Genomic DNA, 24,598 nt, shown 5'->3' with positions numbered 1-24,598 from the left:
TTTCTTATCAACTCTTTGTCCTAGAACAACACCAACAACATAATCACTAGCATCACACATAATTTCAAAAGGTAGGTTCCAATCAGGTGGTTGAACAGTAGGTGCAGTTATCAAGGCGTTCTTAAGTATTTCAAATGCTTCTTCACAACCACCATCAAAAACAAGTGGAATATCTTTTTGCAAGAGATTGGTGAGAGGACTAGAAATCTTAGAGAAGTCTTTAATAAACCTTCTATAGAAACTAGCATGACCAAGGAAACTTCTTATACCTTTAATGTCTGTAGGGCATGGTATTTTCTCGATCGCATCATCTTTAGCCTTATCGACTTCAATACCTCTTTCAGAAATTTTATGTCCCAAGACAATGCCTTCATTAACCATAAAGTGGCACATCTCCCAATTCAAGACAAGTTTAGTATCTTTACATCTCTGCAAAACTCGATCAAGGTTGCTCAAGCAATCATCAAAAGAAGATCCGTAAATGGAGAAATCATCCATGAAAACCTCAACAATCTTTTCACAAAATTCAGAGAATATAGCCATCATACATCTTTGAAAGGTAGCAGGTGCATTACATCAACCAAAAGGCATACGTCTATAAGCAAAGGTACCAAAAGGGCAAGTAAAAGTGGTTTTCTCCTGATGAGATTGTGCAACAGTTATTTGGGAGAAACCAAAATAACCATCTAGAAAGCAAAAGTGTGTATGTTTAGACAATCTTTCTAGCATTTGATCAATAAAAGGTAAAGGGTAATGATCTTTCTTAGTAGCTTTATTTAATTTCCTAAAATCAATTACCATCCTATAGCCAGTAACAATTCTTTGTGGCATCAATTCATCTTTATCATTAGGGACAACGGTAATACCTCCCTTCTTAGGGACACAATGCACCGGACTTACCCAATCACTATGAGCAACATGATAAATAATACCTGCTTCCAGGAGATTTAATATTTCTTTTCTTACCACCTCTTTCATCTTAGGATTTAATCTTCGTTGGCGATCGGCAACTCGTTTGGAATCAGGATCAGTTTTAGTTTTATGCTAGCATAGAGTGGGACTAATGCCCTTAAGATCATCAAGTGTATATCCAATAGCAGCACGGTGCTTCCTCAGAGTTTTCAATAATTTATTTTCTTCATGCTCTGAAAGGTTAGCACTAATAATAACAGGATATATCTATTTTTCATCAAGATAAGCATACTTAAGAGTATCAGGTAATTGTTTAAGCTCAAACACACGATCACCCTTTGGTGGAGGTGGATCTCCTAGTAATTCAACACGCAAATTATTCTTAAGGATAGGACGTTGTTCAAAGATAACTCTATCTATCTCATTCCTTTCATCCATATGCATATCATTTTCATGTTCAAGCAAATATTGCTCTAGAGGATTAGTAGGAGGCACAACAATAGAAGCAAGAGCAATAATTTCATCCTTACTAGACAATTCTTTTTAATGAGGTTGTCTACCAAACTTAGAAAAAATTAATTCATGTGACACACCTCCAAAGACAATAGTAACAGTTTGTTTCTCACAATAAATTTGAGCATTAACACTATTGAGGAAAGTTCTACCAAATATGATGGGACAAAAACTATCTTGTGTGGTAGCAAGAACAAGAAAATCAGTAGGATACTTAGTTTTACCACACAAGACTTCAACATCTCTAACAATTCCCACAAGGCAGATAGTATCTCTATTAGCAAGTTGAATAGTAACATAAATAAATTCCATCTTGACAGGTGCAATCTCATCTTTAATTTCATTATATAAAGATTGAGGTATTGCACTAACACTAGCACCCATGTCACATAAACCATGATAACAATGATCTCCTATCTTAACAGAAACAACAAGCATGCCAACAACAGGTTTATGTTTGTCTCTAGCATGATGTTTAGCAATTCTAGGTTCAACTTTAATTTTCTCAAGGGGTGTGGGTATTCTTATGTAGCCCTTACATATCACAGGTCAAGCTTTAGCATGATCCTTTATTCTAAGATGGAAAGGTGGTTTCTCAATGTAAGCACTAGGAACAATAGAATCTTTATAAGAAATAAGTTTCTCTTCAACTGGATTGGGTTTTACTACATTAACTTCTATGGGAGGATGATATTTAAACCACTTCTCCTTAGGGAGATTAATATGAGTAGCAAATGATTCTCATAAAGAAGCAACTATCTCAGAGTCAAGTCCATGTTTAGCGCTAAAATCATGAAAAGTATTTGTTTCAACGAAGGATTTAACGCAATCGAACTTAAGATTCATACCTGACTCCTTACCTTCATCAAACTCCCAATCTTCAGAGTTGTGTTTAATTTTTTCCAATAAATCCCATTTGAAATGAATATCTCTCTTCATAAAAGAACCGGTACAAGAAGTGTCAAGCATGGTGCGATTGTCATGAGAAAGCTGAGCATAAAAGTTCATAATAATAATTTCTCTAGGGAGCTCATGGTTGGGGAATGAATATAACATTGACTTATGCCTCCCCCAAACTTGAGCGATACTTTCTCTATCAATAGGCCAAAAATTATAGATATAATTCCGATCACGATGTACCAAATGCATAGGATAAAACTTTTGATGAAATTCCAGTATCATCACATAGCATATACCATGTCAATGCTTTATCCCTCAAAGATAAGGGAAAGACCTTCTTCTTGACCTCTGGAAAACCTACAAGCTTAAATAAACCACAAACTTCATCTACATAGATTAGATGCAAGTCGGGATGTGATGTTCCATCTCCTGTAAAAGGATTAGCCAACAGTTTCTCTAGCATACCCGAAGGAATTTCATAATAAATATTTTCAGTAGGTGCAGTAGGTTGAGGAGCAACTCTTTGTGCTTCCGGTCTAGGTGAAGATACCCCGTACAAGCCCCTCAAAGGATTAGTTTCCATAGTGACAAGTGACAATAAATTTGAGCACACTATATAAATGTTTCCATACCAAATTCCACTCACCAAAGGCGCTTCACTCCCCGGCAACGGCGCCAGAAAAGAGTCTTGATGACCCACAAGTATAGGGGATCTATCGTAGTCCTTTTGATAAGTAAGAGTGTCGAACCCAACGAGGAGCAGATGGAAATGACAAGTGGTTTTCAGCAAGGTATTCTCTACAAACACTGAAATTAACGATAATAGATAGATGCGGGATAAGATAATTCGTAACGGGTAACAAGTAACAATAGTAACAAAGGTGCAGCAAGATGACCCAATCCCTTTTGTAGCAAGGGACAAGCCTGGACGAACTCTTATATAAGGTAAAGTGCTCCCGAGGACACATGGGAATTGCTGTCAAGCTAGTTTTCATCATGTTCATATGATTCGCGTTTGCTACTTTGATAGTTTGATATGTGGGTGGACCGGTGCTTGGGTGCTGTCCTTACTTGGACAAACATCCCACTTATGATTAACCCCTCTCGCAAGCATCCGCAACTACGAAAGAAGAATTAAGACAAAGTCTAACCATATCATTAAACTGGTAGATCCAAATCAGCCCCTTGCAAAACAACGCATAAACTTGGGTTTAAGCTTCTGTCACTCTAGCAACCCATCTCTAGCAACCCATCATCTACTTATTACTCCCCAATGCCTTCCTCTAGGCCCAAATAATGGTGAAGTGACATGTAGTCGACGTTCACATAACACCACTAGAGGAAAGACAACATACAACGCATCAAAATATCGAACGAATACCAAATTCACATGACTACTTATAGCAAGACTTATCCGATGTCCTCAGGAACAAACGTAACTACTCATAAAGAATAATTATGTTCATGATCAGATAGGTATTGAATAGAATTAAGGATCTGAACATATGATCTTCCACCAAGTAATCCAACTAGCATCAACTACGAGGAGTAATTAACACTACTAGCAACCTTACAAGTACCAACCGGAGTCGCGAGACGGAGATTGGGTACAAGAGATGAACTAGGTTTTGGAGATGAGATGGTGCTGATGGAAATGTTGATGGAGATGAGTCCCCTACGATGAGAGGAGTGTTGGTGATGACGATGGTGACGATTTCCCCCTCCGGGAGGGAAGTTTCCATGGCAGGATGGCCCTGCCGGAGCTCTAGATTGGTTCTGCTCAAGTTCCTCCTCGTGGCGGCGGCGTTTCTTCCTGAAAGCTCTCCCTTGATTTTTTTTCTAGGACGAAACCCTCTATATAGCAGAAGATGGGAGCTGGAGGGGTAACAGGGGGCCCACGAGCCCCCCAGGCGCGCCTAGGGGGGTGGGGCGCGCCTGAGAGGCTCGTGACCTCCTGGTGGCTCCCCTCCAGTATTTCTTCCGCCCAGTATTTTTTATATATTCCAAAATAATTCCTCGCTGATTTTCACGGCTTTTGGAGTTGTGTAGAATAGGTATCTCAAACTTGCTCCTTTTCCAGCATAGAATTCCAGCTGCCGGTATTCTCCCTCTTCATGTAAACCTTATAAAATAAGAGAGAAAAGGCATAAGTATTGTACCATAATGTGTAATAACAACCCATAATGCGATAAATATCAATATAAAAGCATGATGCAGAATGGACGTATCAACCATCCCTCTGCTTCGGGATTGACAGACTCTCTTCAGCTTCCGGAGGACAACTAGACCCATGTTGATGGCTTATAAAAAGCCCTATTTTCCCCCCTCCCCTTGGGCAGTGGTTGCGTGGCGCTCGAGGTCTGGCAGGCGGGTCTTTGCAAGGATAATGTGGCCCTCATGGCTCTATTCTTGGAGTAGGTTGTCTAGTTGGCCATCATGGGCATGAACCCGACCTCCGTCCCAGGTCCAGATGGCCTCTCGGTGAAGTTCTTCCATAGTTTTTGGAATGCCATCAAGTCGGAGGTCATGGCCCCTTTTGAGGAGTTTTTTGTGTGTTCCATTGACCTTGCTCACCTTAACTATGGGATTATCACCCTCATTCCCAAAGTGCCTGGAGCTTGAGACATTCGCCAATTCCGCCAATCAGGGTGATCAACGTCATCTTTCACATCCTGACAAAGGGGTACGCCAATAGGGTGACCCCTCTTGCGGATCACATCACCCATCCTCACTAGTCAGTCTTTATTGAGGGCCGGTACATCCTGGATGGAGTCCTAGTCTTCCATGAAACCCTCCATGAGGTTCGCTCCAAACACCTCAAGGTCGTCTTCCTGAAGCTGGACTTCCACAAGGCGTATGACACGGTGAGCTGGGCGTTCCTTCGGGAAGTTTTACTCTAAAAGGGCTTAGACAATCGTTGGGTGACCCTAGTCATTCAGATGGTCTCTTCGGGCCAGACCACGGTTAACATCAACATACAAATCAAACCCTACTTTCCCACATTCTGTGGGGTCCGTTAGGGTGATCCTTTTTTAACGTTCCTATTTAAAATGTTGGTTGATGTGCTTGCCTCCATGCGCGACAAGGACAAAGAGGCTAGCCACCTTCACGGATTAGTTCCGCACCTCGTGGGAGGGAATAATGTTTCCCTCCTACAATATGCGGACGATACCATCATCATGGTCGAAGGCTCCGACAATGACATCACGTGCCTGAAGTTCCTCCTCCTCTACTTCCAACCAATGTTGTGCCTCAACATTAACTTTGACCAGTGCACGATTATGGATTTGGGCTACTCCCCCGCTCAGATCTAGAGCTCGCTAACCACCCCAATTGTCAGCAGGGCTCCTTTCCCATGACCCACCAAGGGATACCCATTAGTGACTCATGGTTGACCGTGGCAGAGCTGCGGCCCATGATGAATAAGCTCCAACGCCATATTAAGCTGTGGCAGGGTAGATGGCTCTCACCAATGGGACAATCCTCAATAACTCGTCCCTGTCCAGCTTGCTAATGTTCTTAATGAGGTTGTACAACCTGCCTGAGACGCTCCACCATGAGGTTGTTAAGGTCCAGGCGCGGTTCTTCTGGGCGGGACGGGGTGATAAGCAGAAGTACCATATGGTATGCTGGCCCGAGATTTACAAACTGCGGGATCAGGGCGGGCTCGGGATCATATCATCCAAACCCACGAACATTGCCTTGGTTGTGGCGGATTTTGAATGGGGATGGGGGATCTTTCGCTGCGCATCATTCCGAATAAGTACCTACGTGGCCAACCACTCGCCTTCTGTCACTGGTCTAGAGGCTCCAAGTTCTGGTAGTCCATCATTTGGTTTCTCCCGTTCCTCCGCATCGGGAACAATATTTCGGTCAGTTCTCGCGCGCCCACCCTACTCTGGTCCGACTACTGCGTCGGCGACCACTCTTTCGCGGCCCGTTCTCGGATTTTTTTGCCATTGCGGTCGAACCTAGGATCTCGGTCGAGGTGGCCCTTATTGACTTAGGGCACATCGTGTTCTGGCGTTTGATACGTCTCCAACGTATCTATATTTTTTGATGGTTTCATGCTATTATCTTGTCAAACTTTGGATGTTTTGTATGTCTTTCATATATTTTTTGGGACTAACTTATTAACTCAGTGCCAAGTGCCAGTTCGTGTTTTTTCCATGTTTTTGACCCCTTTCAGAGGAGGATTTTGAACGCAGTCCAAATGGAATGAAACTGCCAAAAAGATTTTTTCTGAAACGGAAAAAGATTGGGAAGCCGGAGAATTAGGGCAGGGGGCCTGCAGGGACCCAACAAGCCCTCGTGGCGCGGCCAGGGGGACCTGCGCCTCCCTGGCTTGTGGGCTCCCTGGGCCACCTTTGCCCTAGGTTTTGCACCTATATATTCCCTAAAATCCCAGAAAAAATCAGGAGATCATCGAAAGTACTTTTCCGCCGCCGCAAGCTTCTGTCTCTACAAGATCCCATCTGGGGCACGTTCTGGTGCCCTGCTGGAGGGGGGATTCGGACACGAAGGGCTTCTTCATATCCCCATGACCTCTCCGATGATGCGTGAGTAGTTCACCATAGACCTACGGGTCCATAGCTAGTAGCTAGATGGCTTCTTCTCTCTCTTGGATCTTCAATACAAAGTTCTCCATGATCTTCATGGAGATCTATCCGATGTAATCTTCTTTTGCGGTGTGTTTGTCGAGATCCAATGAATTGTGGATTTATGATCAGATTATCTATGAATCTTATTTGAGTTTCTTCTGATCTCTCTTATGCATGATTTCATATCCTTGTAATTCTCTTCGAGTTGTGGATTTTGTTTGGCCAACTAGATCTATGATTCTTGCAATGGGAGAAGTGCTTGGTTTTGGGTTCATACCGTAGGGTGACCTCACCAAGTGACAGAAGGGGTAGCGAGGCACGCATCATGCTGTTGCCATCAAGGGTAAAAAGATGGGGTTTTCATCATTGGTTTGAGATTATCGCTCTACATCATGTCATCTTGCTCAAGGCGTTACTCTGTTTGTCATGAAATCAATACACTAGATGCATGCTGGATAGCGGTCGATGTGTGGAGTAATAGCAGTAGATGCAGAAAGTATCGGTCTACTTGTCTCGGACGTGATGCCTATATGTATGATCATTGCCTTAGATATCATCATGACTTTACGCGGTTCTATCAATTGCTCGATAGTCATTTGTTCACCCACCATAATATTTGCTATTTTGAGAGAAGCCTCTAGTGAACACTATGGCCCCCGGGTCTACTCCACACAATATTTTCAGCCTTACACTTTTCCTTCTTTACACTTTTCGCCTTCAAATCTCACTTTGCAATCAATCTTGAAGGGATTGACAACCCCTTTATAACGTTGGGTGCAAGCTCTTTGTGTTTGTGCAGGTACTCTGGACTTGACCAGATTCTCCTACTGGATTGATACCTCGGTTCTCAAACAGAGGGAAATACTTATTGCGCTTGTGCTGCATCACCCTTTCCTCTTCAAGGAAAAAAACCGACGCAAGCAAGAAAAGTAGCAAGAAGAATTCCTTGCGTTGCCGAGGAAGCAGTTTTGTTGCCGTAGCAGAAGAATTTCTGGCACCGTTGCCGGGGAGGATCAAGTCAAGAACTCATCCAAGTAAGTGTCGCAAACTCATCTCTTGCATTTACTTTGTTTGCGAGTTGCCTCTCGTTTTCCTCTCCCCCACTTCACCAATTTTCCTTTTTCGTTCGCATTTTCGTTCGCCCTTTCTTCCGCTTGCTTTCTGTGGCTTGTGTGCTTTGTGCCTGCAATATACTTGCATCTTCGCTTGCTGAAAATCTAGTGATATGGATCCTCATCCACTGGCTAATCTCTTTAAGAGATCCAATTATGTTGAACCAATTGCTTGTGAGTTGAGTGCACTTGACTTTCTCTATGGAGTTTTTCTTGAGATGCGTGAATCTGAAAATCGTGATGAAGAAATTTACGAAGTGATTCATGAGGGCTCCTTGAATGAAAAGTATGATTGCAATGGTTTCACTATAAATTCTATTAGTGACAATCATGCTAAAAATATGCAAATCCCTAAGCTTGGGGATGCTAGTTTTGATATGTCCACTACTTGTTGCAATGATCATTAGTGGGGCGATGATTTTTCTTATGATCTTTATATTTTGTTTAAGCCTCATGATGAATGTGATATTTGGAGAAGTCATGACTTTAGTTGATGATTATCCCACTATTTTTGAAGAGCGTCAACTTTGCATGCATGTGGATCATGTAAAGAATATCATGTCTGATAGTTACATTTTTGAATTAGAATATGATCCCACATGTAAATATTATGAGAGAGGAAAATATGGTGGTAGAAACTTTCATATCACTAAATCACCTCTCGTTATGTTGAGATTGCTATTATCTCTTTCTTCTTCCTTGCATAAGGTAACTATTGGTTTTATTGACAATCAGTTTTCCTATAAAATGTGTATGCATAGGAAGTATTTTAGACTTAGATGTGATTTTCACATGCTTTATGATGCTCTCGTTGTGCTTCAATTCTTGCCTTTTGTGTGAGCATCATTGAATCATCAATGCCTAGCTAAGGGCGTTAAAAAATAGCGCTTGTTGTGAGGCAACCCAATGAATTTATTTCTTTTTCTTTCTGTTTTGTTGCATCCACACTTTCATAATTCTGTTGTGATTGTGTTTTTTGTGTTTTATCCAAGCAAAACATTTATGACTAGTCTTCGTAATGGTTGTTTGATCCTGCTGGAAAAAGACTGAAACTTTTCGCTCACGAGATGATTTTTCATTTTTATTCAAAAAGAGCTTTTGAGTTGATTTTTTTTCTGCTGGTTGATATGCCTTTTTCCCAGGCAGTCGTAATAGCTTATAATTTGTGAGGTACCAGAAGTATACGAAGTATACAGATTGCTACAGACTGGTCTATTTTTGATAGATTCTGTTTTTGTTGAGTTTTTTGCTTGTTTTGATGAAACTATGGTTAGTATCGGGGGGTACTAGCCATGGAAAAGTGAGAATACAGTAGCCCAACACCAATATAGATAGAATTCGAGTGTGCTACAGTACCAAAAGAGGTGGTAGTTTGTTTTCTTGTGCTAATGTTATCACGAGTTTCTGTTTAAGTTTTGTGTTGTGAAGTTTTCAAGTTTTGGGTGATGTTCTCATGGACAAAGAGATAAGGAGTGGAAAGAGCTCAAGATTGGGGATACCCAAGGCATCCCAATCCAAATTCAAGGACACCAAAAAGCCTAAGCTTGGGGATGCCCCGGGAAGGCATCCCCTCTTTCGTCTTCAATCCATCGGTAACATTACTTGGAGCTATATTTTTAGTCACCACATGATATGTGTTTTGCTTGGAGCGTCTTGTATCTTAGGAGTCTTCTCTTTTTGTTGTGTCACAATCATCCTTGCTGCACACCTTTTTGAGAGAGAGACACACACACTCATCATGATTTTGCTAGAATGCTCATAGTGGTTCACTTATATCTTTTGAGCTAGATAATTTTGCTCTATGTGCTTCACTTATATCTTTTAGAGCACGGCGGTGCGTGACTTGGTAGTTGGATTATGCTATGAAAGTAGTCCCAAAGGTGTTAGGTACCCAAAGAGGATACAAAAACCTCCATCTTCATGTGCATTGAGTAGAAAGAGAAGTTTTGATTCCTCTCAATTAGTTTTGAGACGTGGAATTGGTAATATTAAGAGTTATGTTAGTAGGGTGTTGTGAATCTAGAAATACTTGTGTTGAAGTTAGTGATTCCCATAGCATGCACGTATGGTGAACCACTATGTTAGGAAGTCAGAGCATAATTGATCTATTGATTGTCATCCTTTGTGTTGAGGTCAGGATCGTGCGATGGTTAACACCTACCAACCCTTCCCCTAGGAGTATGCGTTTAGCACTTTGTTTCGATTACTAATAAAAACTTTCGCAACAAGTATGTGAGTTCTTCATGACTAATGTGAGTCCATGGTATAGATGCACTTTCACCTTCCACCAGTGCTAGCCTCTCTAGTGCGGCGCAATTCTCGCCGGTACACAAACCCACCAAATGCCTCCCTCAAAACAGCCACCATATCTACCTAATATGGCATTTTCATAGCCATTCCGAGATATATTGCCATGCAACTCCCACCATTCCATCTCATGACTTGTGCCGTCACTCTCATATTACCATTGCATGATCGTAAGATAGCTAGCGAGGTGTTTCAACTTCATACGCCAAGCTAGATCGTTGCATATCCCGGTACACTGCCGGAGGCATTTCCTATAGAGTCATTTCTAAGCTTTGAGCTGTGAGTAAATAAAAGTGTGATGATCATCATTAGTAGAGCATTGTCCCATGTGAGGAATAAAAAAAGGGGCCAAAGTGCCCAATAAAAAAAAGAGAAAAGAGAAAAAAGAGGCCCAAGAGCCGAAATAAAAAAAAAGAGAAGAGAGAAAAAGAGAGAAGTGACAATGCTACTATATTTTTCCACACTTGTGCTTCGTAATAGCACCATGTTCTTCATGATTGAGAGCCTCTCATTTCGTCACCACCATATGGTAGTGGGAATCTTCGTTATATAACCTGGCTTGTATATTCCAATGATGGGCTTCCTCAAAATTGCTCTAGGTCTTCGTGAGCAAGCAAGTTGGATGCACACCCACTAGTTCTACTTTTGAGCTTTCACGTACTTATAGCTCTAGTGCATCCTTTGTACGGAAATCCCTACTCATTCACATTGATATCTAATAATGGGCATCTCCATAGCCCTTTGATACGCCGAGTCAATGTGACCATCTCCTCCTTTTGTCTCACAACCACCACCACACTCTATTCCACTTTTAGTGCTATATCCATGGGTCACGCTCATGTATTGCGTGATAGTTATAAAAAGTTTGAGAAAGTAAGAGTGCGAAAACAATTACTTGGCCAATACCGGGGTTGTGCATGATTTACATTCGTTGTGTGAGGATGATGGAGCATAGCCAGACTATATGATTTTGTAGGGATAACTTTCATTGGCCTTGTTATTTTGAAAGTTCATGATTGCCTTGCTAGTTTGCTTGAAGTATTATTGTTTTCATGTCAATAGCACACTATTGTTTTGAATCTTACGGATCTGAACATTCATGTCACGTGAAAGAAGTTGCAAAGGACAACTATGCTAGGTAGCATTCCACATCAAAAATTCATTCTTTATCACTTCCCTACTCGAGGACGAGCAGGAGTTAAGCTTGGGGGCGCTTGATACGTCTCCAACGTATCTATAATTTTTGATGGTTTCATGCTATTATCTTGTCAAATCTTGGATGTTTTGCATGCCTTTTATATATTTTTTGGGACTAACGTATTAACTCAGTGCCAAGTGCCAGTTCCTGTTTTTTCCACGTTTTTGACCCCTTTCAGAGGAGGATTTTGAACGGAGTCCAAAGGGAATGAAACTGCCAAAAAGATTTTTTCCGGAACAGAAAAAGATCGGGAAGCCGGAGAATTAGGGCAGGGGGCGTGCAGCGACCCCACAAGCCCTCATGGCACGGCCAGGGGGGCCCACGCCTCCTTGGCTTGTGGGCTCCCTGGGCCACCTCTGCCCTAGGTTTTGCGCCTATATATTCCCTAAAATCCCAGAAAAAATCAGGAGACCATTGAAAGTACTTTTCCGCCGCCACAAGCTTCTGTCTCCGCAAGATCCCATCTGGGGCACGTTCTGGTGCCCTGCCGGAGGGGGTATTCGGACACAGAGGGCTTCTTCATCAACACCATGACCTCTCCGATGATGCGTGAGTAGTTCACCATAGACCTACGGGTCCATAGCTAGTAGCTAGATGGCTTCTTCTCTCTCTTGGATCTTCAATACAAAGTTCTCCATGATCTTCATGGATATCTATCCGATGTAATCTTCTTTTGCGGTGTGTTTGTCGAGATCCGATGAATTGTGGATTTATGATCAGATTATATATGAATCTTATTTGAGTTTCTTCTGATCTCTCTTATGCATGATTTCATATCCTTGTAATTCTCTTCAAGTTGTGGGTTTTGTTTGGCCAAGTAGATCTATGATTCTTGCAATGAGAGAAGTGCTTGGTTTTGGGTTCATACCGTGCGGTGACCTCACCCAGTGACAGAAGGGGTAGTGAGGCACGCATCGTGTTGTTGCCATCAAGGGTAAAAAAATGGGGTTTTCATCATTGGTTTGAGATTATACCTCTACATCATGTCATCTTGCTTAAGGCATTACTCTATTCGTCATGAACTCAATACACTAGATGCATGCTGGATAGCGGTCGATGTGTGGAGTAATAGCAGTAGATGCAGAAAGTATCGGTCTACTTGTCTCGGATGTGATGCCTATATGTATGATCATTGACTTAGATATCGTCATGATTTTGCGCGGTTCTATCAATTGCTCGATAGTAATTTGTTCACCCACCGTAATATTTGCTATTTTGGGAGAAGCCTCTAGTGAACACTATGGCCCCCGGGTCTACTCCACACCATATTTCCAGCCTTACACTTTTCCTTCGTTACACTTTCCGCCTTCAGATCTCACTTTGCAATCAATTTTGAAGGGATTGACAACCCCTTTATAGCGTTGGGTGCAAGCTCTTTGTGTTTGTGCAGGTACTCTGGACTTGACGAGATTCTCCTACTGGATTGATACCTTGGTTCTCAAACTGAGGGAAATACTTACTGCTCCTGTGCTGCATCACCCTTTCCTCTTCAAGGGAAAAACCGACGCAAGGAAGAAAAGTAGCAAGAAGAATTCCTCGCGTTGCCGAGGAAGCACTTTTGTTGCCGTAGCAGCGTTCACTCGGGCCTTTGGAGGCTTTCTGTGGGGACCCCGACTAGCAAGTCGAGTTTGCCGTGCCCAGTGACCCCAAGGATCAATGTTCACTGAACACAAATACTGAATAATAGAGTCTTACATCCAAATACCGGAATTATTACATCAAATGACCAGAAGGTCGGGTTCAAGAGCGAGGCCTAAAGCCAAATTAAACAGATACATCGAGTAGCGGAAACTCGTAAGGGCTAAGCGGTGCCCATGCCATCAAGCCTACACCGACAGGCATTCTGACTTGGAAGCGTCATAGATCGCAGGTTCGTCTCCGACGGCGTACTCGTTTCCAAACTCCGGTCCTTCCATGTCTGGTCAATAATATAACCAGTGGCAAGCCAATGAGTACTTTGAATGTACTCGCAAACAGCCCATGATATGAACATTGATAACGAAAAATAATAGTAAGAAGTATCTATGGTGGAATGCAATTTGGTGGAATGATCAGGTATATGCAACAAGTTAAAGAATTACTCTTGAAGAACAGTTTACGGATATCAACATATCTGCTAAGGGTTGAATAGACCGGGTTCACCCTATATGCCAAGTCATCGGACTTGTCACAACCTCAATGTATTAATGAGGGCTAAACCATCCGGGTTTACCCTATATGCCAAGTCATCGGACTTGTCACAACCTCAATATTAATGAGGGCGAAACCATCCGGGTTTACCCTATATGCCAAGTCACCGAACTTGGTCATATTTATTACTCTCAAGTAACTCCGGTTATTAACACCATTCACCGAACTCACACACACACTCTTGGTTTATGCGGAAACGCTGTACGTAGTTTAAGCAGCACCATCCAACTGTCCTTGACCATGGACACGGCTATTCGAATAGTTTGACACTCTGCAGAGGTAGTACGCTGGACCCACGAGAAACGGGAAACTTCCGTGTCATCGATGACCCGCGGTATATCACATATACCCGAGGTAAGTACCCGATCATCATCTTTCCCCTGACGATACTAGACAAAGAGGTCCACTCGATTGGTACCCAGCCCACATGTTGTACGTCTTACGAGCACCGACTCTGGACTGTATCAACCATGCAGGGACCAACGGTGTGCCTAGAACTCATAATAATGGCATAGTCGTCCTACCTGGCACGACCCCGTCACGAGAGTGACACGGATCACTCCCGCCACTAGTAATGTGGCTCTTTGCTAGTACTGACCAGAGGAATCAACAAAGCCCCGTCCCATAAAGGGGTATCGTGGTCGTACTAATAAGGTTGGGACGGTCGACACATCAGAAATCTAATCCCATTTCCGAAACCATACTCACACAAAAACACCGGTGCATCACTTCACCAAAAGTGATCACCAACTCATCATCACCCTCGGGCATTAGTGGCACCCGACGGGGTTTTCATAAACTCTTTATTTAACTCATCATCATGCTTGTGATAATATGCTCTATCTTTACCTGTCAACATGGTATAACATGACCCTCAAGGGGTAGGGTCAAGCTCAATGCAATGATCTTACTCTACTAGTCAACATGACAGTAGCATGATCCTCATAAGTGGTAGGGTCAAGCTCATCATGTTTGTGCTCCGAGGAGCCACATGAATAACATCATCAACATGCTAGGGCTTTGAAGAAGCCTCCGGTGCCATCACCACAATGATGAACCGGCATCGTGATCACATGCAACGGGAAAATACCAACTATACTACCATGCAACAATGTTTGTGCTCAAGTCATGGTCAAAGGGATGCTTGCCTTGGTCAGCTAGGTACCCGGGGTCTTCGAGGTCTTCCGCTCCGGATCCTCCGTCACTCGGTAACTCTACCGTCGAGAAAGTAATAAATAAATAATAGCTCACACCAAAACAGATCACAAGGTGCTTTTAAAAATGTTGCAAAGCTCGAATTAATTCAGTTTATTATTTTGGAAAATGTTTCCTATGGTTTTTATTAGCTAAGCATATTTATTTAAAAGCAAACTGGAGCAAACAAATGCTTTTCATATCATTTTATTATACCAAAACAGATTATGTTTTTGATAAATGTCAAACTCTACAGAATCAATTACTACACATTTTTAGAAAATTGTTGGTGGAAGAATCATATTTTTCTACTGGCTAGATATTTTTATAAAAATCATTTAAGTTGCAGGTTAATAAATAAAAGAAAAAGGCCAGGGGGGAGACCCAGTCGGCCCAGCCAGCAGACCGGCCACCAGGCGCGCGCGGGCCAGGTTCAAACCTGACCTGCGGGCCCCTGGGGTCAGTGTCAGCGGCTGCGCGCGCTGGCTGCCCCAGGACACCGACAGGTGGGCTCCACCTGTCGGGTCCTTCTCCTACCTCCAGCCAGAGAGGTGGAGACGGACGCTGACAAGGCTACCGTTGCCCTCATGCCAATCTAGCAGCAGGAATGGGTCCCTCGTTCCTCCGCCTACCTGCTCGTGGTCGGGACGTCACCGGAGGTGGTCTGGGTCGCCGGCGACGAGGTGATCGTGGCGGAAAGGTTTCGGGTTGGCGTCGAGCTAGTGGCTAGGGGCACGGATTCGCTCGGGGGAGTTGGGGGAAATGTTCCTGGCGTCAAGGGGAGTGCAATGGGAGGTCGGGCAGCGCAGGAGCCGGCGTGTAGCCGGAGATTGACCGGAGCTCCGAGGCGGAGGGGCCTCGGTCGATCTCGAGCACCGGGGCTCTGCGAGCTTGATTGGGAGGCTAGGGGGAGTTTTGTGGTTATGCTGAAGCTGCTTGGAGGGTGCTGGGGTGCTGGGGGGACCTATTTATAGGCCAGCGGCGGTGAGCCGACTCGGGCGCGCCGGTGACTCACCGTGGCGCGCGTGCGAGCACAATGAGGTGCTGGCCGCGAAACCACGGGTTCTGGACGTGGTTTAGGACCTCCTGGTGCATCGGCCGCAGAGGGAAAGCGAGTGGGGTTGAGCTGCAGCGACCGTGCATGCTCGGCCGCGTCGGGCGCGCACGGGCACGCGTCGCCTGAGCTCTTGCGCGAGGAGAGGGGCCCCTGATGGTAGCTTTGCGCAGAGTGGGTGTCGGGGAAGTGTTTGGACATTACTGGGAGGTTGGAACTGGCCGGGGCGACGTCCCCTCGCTGGAGGTTCTCTGTAGCGCGTCCAGAGCGCGGTTTTGGCATGCCACGGCATGCTGGCGCGCTCTGGGGCCCTCTGGGACGTGTTCTCCATATCCTGAGTGTTGCTGGGAGTGTGCCTAGCCGTTGTGTGCTAGTGGGAGCACGAGCTGGTCAAGGAGGCAAGGAACACTAGTGTTGCCAGTACTGGCCTGCGGCTCAAAATGAAGATCTTGGCACTAGTGCTTGGAGCTGGGGAGGGGCTGGTTGACTGGGTGCTCAGGGTGTTCCGGGGCCCTAACTCACCAAGTTTGGGGTTTTGACATTGGGTAGAACAGTGGCTAGGAGGGTTTTTACCTTCCTGTCAGTAGGTTTTCGACAGTGATTTGGAGTGCTTCCACTCTATCACTGGAACTGAATCTTAACAGGTTTGGTCTTGGGGTAAAAACATGGGGTTTCACCAAATTTGAGCTCCATTGAACAAGTTTAGCTTTGTAAACTTGAAAATGCCTCAAAATGACCAGTACTGTCCTTTACAAAGGAAGGGTGGCCAAACAGAGTCTCACAAATCCAATTTTTGGTGTGGAGTCCTCATTTGGGGTTTCAAACACCTCTGCAAAGTTTCAGCTCCATTGGAGAAACTTTGCAATGTAGAGTTGTTCCAACTCTACTCTGGACAGAGAGGGTTTTGGGCTTATTAGGTGCACTTCCCCACCTTGGATCAAGGTGAGATTTTATGTGAGCACCTAATATGGCTTGGGAGGGCTCGTGTAATTTAATGGGAATTTATTAAGATCATTTCCTTTGGAAACATCTCAAAAAGCTAAAACAGACAGAAATGGTTTTCAGGGTTTTACTCAAATAATATTACTATAAAATAGGGCTGAAAATCTTATATATGGAAAATATATGTCCTTCTGAGCTTCCATGAATTTACTCAGAATTTTCTAAGGCAGGAAAGCAATTTTCCTTGTGGGAATATCATTCCTGGCCTTAGAAACAGACATAAATATAAAATAGGAAAATAATATTTTAAATCACCAATTAATGTTTTTAATGAATGAAATTAATATTTGGATCAGATCACCAACTTTGGTTGGAAGTGCCACTTGGCTTCATGAGCTAGTAGTGTATCCCAACATGATGAAGGTGATCTTGATATAAAGGAAAAAGGGGTTTTGGAGAGAGCAAAATAATAAGTTTTTCATGGGTTTGAGTCATCAATCAAGCAAGCATATACTCATACGCTGGGTGACATTGCACTCACAACATTATTTGAAAAAGTTTTAACAAGCTCTGATTTTTGCAACATAAAATACTTGTGATGAAAAACAGGGTGTGAGAGACCTATCCCTCTTACAAGAATCTCGTCCCCGAGATTCCTAAGATAAACGTTAAATAGCACGGGAAATTATGATCGGAGATAGTCTTCACGTTCCCACGTGGCTTCTGCTTCGGTATGGTTGCTCCACCGAACCTTGGAAAACTTGATGGTGCGGCTTCTGGTGCAACGTTCGGCTTCATCCAAAATGCGGATTGGTTTCTCGCGGTAGGTAAGGTCCGGTTGAAGGTCAATATCTTGATGATCAATGTCCTTGTAAAGATCGGGACGGTTCGGCACTTGTAAACACTTCCGGAGCTGTGACACGTGAAACACGTTGTGCACACCCGAAAGCTCAGGAGGTAGCTCCAATTGGTAAGCTACTTCCCCGCGCCTTGCCGTGATCTTGAAGGGTCCAATGAACCTGGGAGCTAGCTTCCCCTTGACGTGGAAACGCTTGGTCCCCTTGAGAGGCGTGACTTGCAAGTACACCTGGTCTCTGGGAACAAACTCCACATCTCTGCAACGAGGGTCCGCATAGCTCTTCTGCCTTGACTTAGCTGCCTCCAAGTTCTCTCAGACAAGCTGAACCTTGTCCCCTGCTTCCTGCAGTGCTTCTGGTCCGAAAACTAGTCCTTCACCGGTTTCGGACCAATTGAGCGGGGTGCGGCACTTCCGCCCATGTAACGCTTCGAATGGGGCCATCTGAAGACTGGACTGGTAGCTGTTGTTGTAAGAAAACTCAGCAAATGGCAGGCAATCTTCCCACTTGGCACCATGAGCCAAAACACAGGCGAGGAGCATGTCCTCAAGTATCTGGTTTACCCTCTCGGTCTGTCCGCTCGTTTGCGGGTGGAAAGCCGTACTGAAGGAGAGTTTGGTTCCGAGAGCTTCCTGAAACTTCTTCCAGAATCTTGAGGTGAATTGCGTGCCGCGGTCGGACACGATCTCCTTGGGAACTCCATGGAGACTCACCACTCGATGAATGTATAGACTGCCAGCTGGCTGCCATCGTAGGTGGTGTTAACGGGGATGAAATGGGCCACCTTGGTCAAATGATCGACTATGACCCAAATGGAGTTATGACCCTTATTCGACCGGGGCAACCCGGTGATGAAGTCCATGCCGACTTTATCCCACTTCCATTCTAGCACTTGAAGAGGTTGCAGCAATCCAGCAGGTCACTGGTGTTCAGTCTTGACTCGCTCGCATACATCGCATTTAGCGACATAGGAGCCAATTTCCCTCTTCATGCCATGCCACCAGAATCGTTCTCGGAGGTCTTGGTAGGTCTTGGTACCACCTGGATGGATAGAGTACGGTGTGTCATGAGCCTCTTGCAGGATCAAGTCTTTAAGTTCGGCCTTGTTAGGTATGCATAAGCGCTTCCCGTACCACAGTACTCCTTGCTCATTAATCGAGAATCCTGGGGCTTTGCCTTCTCACACCTTCCTCTTGAGGCCTTCGATACTCTTGTGTCCCTTCTGGGCTTCCTTGATGTCGTCTTCCAGAGTAGGCTTGACTTCGAGGTTGGCCAGGTATCCTGGTTCGACTATCTCAAGGCTGAAGCCCTCCATCTCTTCATACAAGACGGGTAACCTTTCCTTGAGCGCGACGTTCAAGGAGCCTGCCTTCTGGCTTAAGTAATCGGCTACCACGTTCGCCTTGCCGGGATGATAGAATGCTGAGGTCGTAATCCTTGATTAACTCAAGCCATCTGCGTTCCCTCATATTCAACTCCCTTTAAGTGAAGATATATTTCAGACTTTTGTGGTCTGTATATATCTCACATCGCTTCCCCAGAAGGTAATGTCGCCACGTCTTCAGAGCATGCACTACAGCTGCTAGCTCGAGATCATGGGTGGTGTAGTTCTCCTCATGCGGTCTCAGTTGCCGTGACAAGTACGCCACGACTCTGCCATCTTGCATCAGGACTCCACCGAGCCCGGTTCCAGAGGCATCACAATATATTACGAATTCCTTGTTGATGTCTGGGGTAGCCAATACCGGGGCAGTAGTTAGCCTCTTCTTCAACTCGTGGAAACTTGCTTCACACACCGGTGTCCACTCGAACTTTCGGCCTTTCTTCAAGAGCTGAGTCATAGGTTGTGCGATGCTGGAGAAACCTTCTACAAACTTCCAGCAGTATCCCGCGAGCCCGAGGAAACTCCTGACATCCTTCACGTCCTTTGGTGATTCCTAGTTGGTCGCTGTAGTAATCTTGGACTGATCTATGGCCAAACCGCTTGCCGTCAGGGTATGACCCAGAAATCCAACTTCGTTCAGCCAAAACTGACACTTGCTGAATTTGGCATAAAGCTGGTGCTCTTGAAGCTTTCCCAGAACTAACCTCAGGTGTTGCTCATGCTCTTCTTCGGACTTGGAGAAGATTAATATGTCATCGATGAACACGACGACAAACTTGTCCAAATATTCCATGAAGACCTTGTTCATGAGGTACATGAAGTAGGCTCGGGCATTTGTCAAACTGAAGGGCATGATAGTGCATTCATATAGACCGTATCGGGTCACGAATGCAGTCTTGGGTATATCTTCGGGTCGAATCTTCAACTGGTAATATCCCGATCGAAGATCGATCTTGGAAAACACCCTGGCCTCGTTTAACTGGTCAAACAGGTCTTCGATCTTGGGGAGCGGGTACTTGTTCTTAATTGTGACTTCATTAAGAGAACGGTAATCGATGCAGAGTCGAATGGTACCATCCTTCTTTGGAACAAATAGAACAGGTGATCCCCAAGGTGATGCACTCGGACGAATGAACCCTTTCCTGAGTTGCTCATCCAGCTGCTTCTTCATCTCTGCCAGCTCTTCGAAACCCATCCTGTAAGGCTTTTTATATATAGGCCTTGATCCGGGCATGAGCTCGACGATGAACTCGATGTATCGGTCGGGAGGCATTCCGGGTAGCTCGTCAGGAAAGACGTCCGGGTATTCACAGACTACAGGCACTTGATCAAGCTCTACGTCGGATAGACTGTTGACTCGAGGCACTTGAGCCGATACTGGCTCGGAGACAAATTTGACCTTGACCCCTTGGTTGCTTGTCATGGTAATGGCCCTGTTGGCACAGTCAAAAATACTCTGGTGCTTGGCCAACAATGCATGCCGAGGATTACTTCTACACCTTGCGATTTAAGCACAATGAGGTCTGCCAAGAAACTCAATCCATTGATAACTATCTCGACCCTTCTACACCCTAGGTTGGGCGTCAACACTGCTCTCGGGGTTTGAATTGCCATCTGTCCATGGAGTAGAGTGGGTTTTAAATCACACTTCTCTGCAAACCTTTGAGTAACAAAAGAATGCGAGGCACCACAATCAAACAACACTGTTGCTGGAGTTGAGTTGACGAGGAACGTACCCAAAATGCAGTCTGGGTCTTCCTGCGCCTCTTCTGCAGTGATGTGATTGATCCGGCCCGTGCCATTGAACTGCTGGTTGCGGGGGGCCTCGTTCCTTCCTGGTGCACCTTGACCGGGGTTGGGTGCATTGGGACGCGGTGCGTCGGGCTGCTTGTTGGGGCACTGCCTGGAATAGTGCCTGGTCTGACCACACCCAAAGCAGGTGACCTGCCCTGGAGGGTTGGTCTTGACTCCATCGTTGTTCGGCGGGTTGACTACTGGCTTGGCTTGCTGCTGAGGTTGATAATTCTGGCGCAACACTGGGTACTTGTACTGCTGCTGCTGAAAGTTGGGTCTTGCAGGTGCTGACTGCCATGGTCTCGGTCTTGCGCCACTAGGTCCTCCACTGCCTATCAGTTTGCGCTTGCGGGTGTCGTCCATCGCATGACGCTTGTCTTCCAGCATAAGCGCATTGTTAACCAACTCGCTGAAAGTCTGGCAGTCGCAAACCACCAGTTCGTATTGCAGGGACTGTTGTAACCGTTCCATGAAGCGTTCCACCTTAGCGGCCTCAGTGTTAACATCTTCGGGCGCGTACCTCGACAAGAGGTTAAACTTCTGCAGGTACTCCTTAACAGTTCCACTGCCCTGCCTCAAGGCTCGGAATGCCCGCTTCTTAATGGTCATCAGTCCAGGTGGAATGTGAGCCGCGCGAAATCCTTCCTTGAACATCGCCCAAGTGATGACTTGCCCTATCCGCATGATCGGAAATCCATCCCACCAAGCCCTGGCGGTGCCTCCGAGACAGTGAGAAGCATAGAGGACCTTCTCATGATTGTCGGTGCACTAGACCAGCGCAAGGACGTCTTCAATGGTGCGGATCCAGTCATCGGCGTCCAGTGGTTCAATCGTCTCCGTGAATATGGGGGGCGTAGTCCGCATGAACTCAGAAAGAGTAGAGCGGCTACCGCCATTCCCATTCCACGGCGGGTTGTCCACCAGGACTTGAGTCAGCTGTTGAATAGCGGCATTGCTGGCTTGACGCTCCTCTCGAAGAGCTTGAAGGAACTGAGCCATCGTCAAGTTCTTAGGAGGAGGTGGTGGCGGAAGGTCTCTAGGCTGCTCGTGGTGACCTCCAGCGTGAGCTTCTCCTTCGGTTCCATGCGGCGTCCCTAAGGAGCCGGCGCCGGGGTTGCCGAAGGTGCTGTTGCAGGTTGCGTTCACCATCCTGTCATAGAAACAGACAGGTCAAAATGCCACCTTGCTCGGGAATACAAGGATTCGTTCCTAGTAAGAAGGGGTCCGATACGTGCAAGTGCAAAGTTTTCAAAACCAAAGTTTTTGACAAACGGAAATTGCATTCATAAAAACTAGGTGATGTAGTCACTTACAGGCTACCTAAGGCAATAGGTGACTTACATCATGCACACATACGTAAGTTAGAAATGGATACATGGATACCCTATGCTCGGGGTACTCCTAATTGCCTACACTAAATCCTACGTGGCGGACTGCTCAGTCTCAAAGGCGGGTTCAACAGGATCCTCATCTTCGTCTTCGTCTTCATCAACATCTTATTCCTTTATAGGAGTGGAAGAAAGAATCCGCACATCACGGCCTCTCTTAGGCGAGGCGGCGAAGATCTCAGTGTACTCTTCCGCTGTCAGGCGGCGACTCCGAAGAGGGACTGCCTGGATGGGTAACACACCACCCCTAGCAGCAACAACTGTCCTCCCTTCAGGTGCGCCTGCCTTCTTTACTTTGCGATTCTTCATCTTCTCAGTGTGGAGCAGGCCCTTGACTAGGTGCAACTCTTGGCGAAGCTCGGCTGATTCCTTAACCAGGAAGTGTGTCAAGGTGTCCGACGAGAGGCTGAAGTAGGTCTGAAACCTTAATGGCATCCCATCCTCCATGGGTCGGGTGAGTGTCCAACTCCCGTCCTCTCCTTCCCTAATGAAAGGTAGGTGACGAGTGACAGGCTCAGCTCGTGCGACCGTCTCCACTGCCAACATCAGCTCTCTCATATGTGGTCCTTCGAAGAACCAACTAGATGGGGAGTCATTAGCCTTCACTATCATGTCCACGTGATATTCCTTAGTGTCGGCGTTGACCTAGTGCTCGTGGTAGAGGAAGATGGGCGTGCGACATAGGTGGCACTTCTCGAGACAATCCATCAGGAGTAGTGGAAAGCCGGTCTCCAGAAGCGCCTCGGGTACGACAGCCATCTACAAGGCATAGGAGAGAGGTCATAAGGTTGTATGTGCAAAAGTTTGTGCAAGGCTAGCGTTCTAACGTTCTCGGCTAACGTCCATGCTATCTAAGGCTTCCTATAGTCAGGATGGCTCTGATACCAGTTCTATGGGGACCCCGACTAGCAAGTCGAGTTCGCCGTGCCCAGTGACCCCAAGGATCAATGTTCACTGAACACAGATACTGTATAATAGAGTCTTACATCCAAGTACCGGAATTATTACATCAAATGACCAGAAGGTCGGGTTCAAGAGCGAGGCCTAAAGCCAAATTAAACAGATACATCGAGTAGCGGAAACTCGTAAGGGCTAAGCGATGCCCATGCCATCAAGCCTACACCGACAGGCATTCTGACTTGGAAGCGTCCTAGATCGCAGGTTCGTCTCCGACGGCGTACTCGTTGCCAAATCCGGTCCTTCCATGTCTGGTCAATAATATAACCAGTGGCAAGGCAATGAGTACTTTGAATGTACTCGCAAACAGCCCATGATATGAACATTGATAACGAAGAATAATAGTAACAATTATCTATGGTGGAATGCAATTTGGTGGAATGATCAGGTATATGCGACAAGTTAAAGAATTACTCTTGAAGAGCAGGTTACGGATATCAACATATCTGCTAAGGGTTGAACACACCGGGTTCACCCTATATGCCAAGTCATCGGACTTGTCACAACCTCAATGTATTAATGAGGGCTAAACCATCCGGGTTTACCCTATATGCCAAGTCATCGGACTTGTCACAACCTCAATGCATTAATGAGGGCTAAACCATCCGGGTTTACCCTATATGCCAAGTAACCGAACTTGGTCATATTTATTACTCTCAAGTAACTCCGGTTATTAACACCATTCACCGAACTCACACACACACACTCTTGGTTTATGCGGAAACGCTGTACGTAGTTTAAGCAGCACCACCCAACTGTCCTTGACCGTGGACACGGCTATTCGAATAGTTTGACACTCTGCAGAGGTAGTACGCTGGACCCATGAGAAACGGGAAACTTCCGTGTCATCCACGACTCGTGGTATATCACATATACCCGAGGTAAGTACCTGATCATCATCTTTCCCCTGACGATACTAGACAAAGAGGTCCACTCGATTGGTACCCAGCCCACATGTTGTACGTCTTACGAGCACTGACTCTGGACTGTATCAACCATGCAGGGACCAACGGTGTGCCTGGAACTCATAATAATGGCATAGTCGTCCTACCTGGCACGACCCCATCACGAGAGTGACACCGATCACTCCCGCCACTAGTAATGTGGCTCTTTGCTAGTACCGACCAGAGTAATCAACAAAGCCCCATCCCATAAAGGGGTATCGTGGTCGTACTAGTAAGGTTGGGACGGTCGACACATCAGAAATCTAATCCCATTTCCGAAACAATACTCACACAAAAACACCGGTGCATCACTTCACCAAAAGTGATCACCAACTCATCATCACCCTCGGG

The sequence above is a fragment of the Hordeum vulgare genome, chromosome 7H (genome assembly GCF_904849725.1).
Source record: "Hordeum vulgare subsp. vulgare chromosome 7H, MorexV3_pseudomolecules_assembly, whole genome shotgun sequence".
NCBI lineage: Eukaryota > Viridiplantae > Streptophyta > Magnoliopsida > Poales > Poaceae > Hordeum > Hordeum vulgare.
This window is presented reverse-complemented; position numbering follows the sequence as displayed.